The following is a 1420-nucleotide window of genomic DNA, read 5'->3' on the forward strand; positions in this document are numbered from 1 at the left end:
ATATGATATGTTTGAATCAAAAATATAATATATGTAGTTGTACTATTTCATTATGAACATATATATTTCTAATTTATAAATATCATTTACATGTATATAAATTATTATTGAATAGTTATGTTCTTTTTTGGCATTTAAAGTAATAAACTAAAAGAAACAAATTTTAATTTTGTGATACATTTTTTTTCGCTGATGTTGCGTTTCATCCATTAAAAATAAATTCTTTTCATGCGTTACATGTAGGAATATGCGGAATACCGTCAGTAAAAAAGTTTTAAAAAACCAATTGAAATTTGTAGCCATTCAAAATTTGCATTTTGTTATACTGAAATTGAATGCGCCATAAAACTGCAAACCCAAAAAGTTCTGATTCTGATTACAAAATTTAAAATTCTGATGACAACTTTTTGAAACTTGTGGAGTTTTTGAGTGTTTTGTATAAAGTTTAAATTTTTTATTTATAAGGTTGATGCTATAGAATGAACTGCATATATTTTTATTAAAAAAAAAACATATTCAAAATAAACAAAAATTAGTGGTAAAAAAAATCTAATTGCTTTTGTTGTTTAGGTTTATCAAAATACTGCACGTATATACGTATATATATACCTGTACATATTTAATACTGTTATTTGAAATTAAATTAACATGTGGTTACGATAATTTTTGTACATGAAAGTGCTAAATATTCAATCACAAAAATTTTACCGTTATTATTCAGCCTTGAATTTACGTTTTCAAAGTCTTTAGAAATTGTTTGCTTGTATTTTTTATGTTATTTAAGTTTAAATTAATATTGAATCCATATAAATTTATGTATGCACATATCGTTACCTTAATATAAAAAGTAGATTATTCACTGAAAACCTAATGCAATTCAAAAAGAACTGCTTACGCCATTTAGCTTATTATAGGCCTCAATTAAAAACAGCATAATTTACAACCACTGCAAATAAACTTTCTATATTAAGGAAACGATATGTAGGTACATTCATATGGTTACCTTAATATAGAAATGCCCTAACTCATATAGTCGCTGAAATACAAAAAAGCCCTAACAAACTAACTTATAATTCGATGAATTGCATCACAAGCTATGAAACAGGTAATTTTGGATTTTTACTTAGTTATGCCTTTTTGTATTTCAGCGACAATGTGCGATAGGTCCTTTCTATATTAAGGTAACGATATTTATATTGATTGATTTAAAATGTATTTGTGACGTTTGAAAATGTTTTTGTGACGTTTTATCGAAATCTGAGTCTTCTAAGGCAAATTTTTGTTGAAAAACACCTAAGAATAAAAGAAAAGAGTATTTGTACATTGTACTATATACACACATAAGTATATAGGAATGAATTTCAAAAAGTTAAAATTACTTCGAATTGCCAGTGTTACACGTGCGCCTCGGATGCATTTT

This window comes from Rhagoletis pomonella, unplaced genomic scaffold, assembly GCF_013731165.1.
Source record: "Rhagoletis pomonella isolate Grant_MI unplaced genomic scaffold, Rhpom_1.0 Rhpom_scaffold_00868, whole genome shotgun sequence".
Classification (NCBI taxonomy): domain Eukaryota; kingdom Metazoa; phylum Arthropoda; class Insecta; order Diptera; family Tephritidae; genus Rhagoletis; species Rhagoletis pomonella.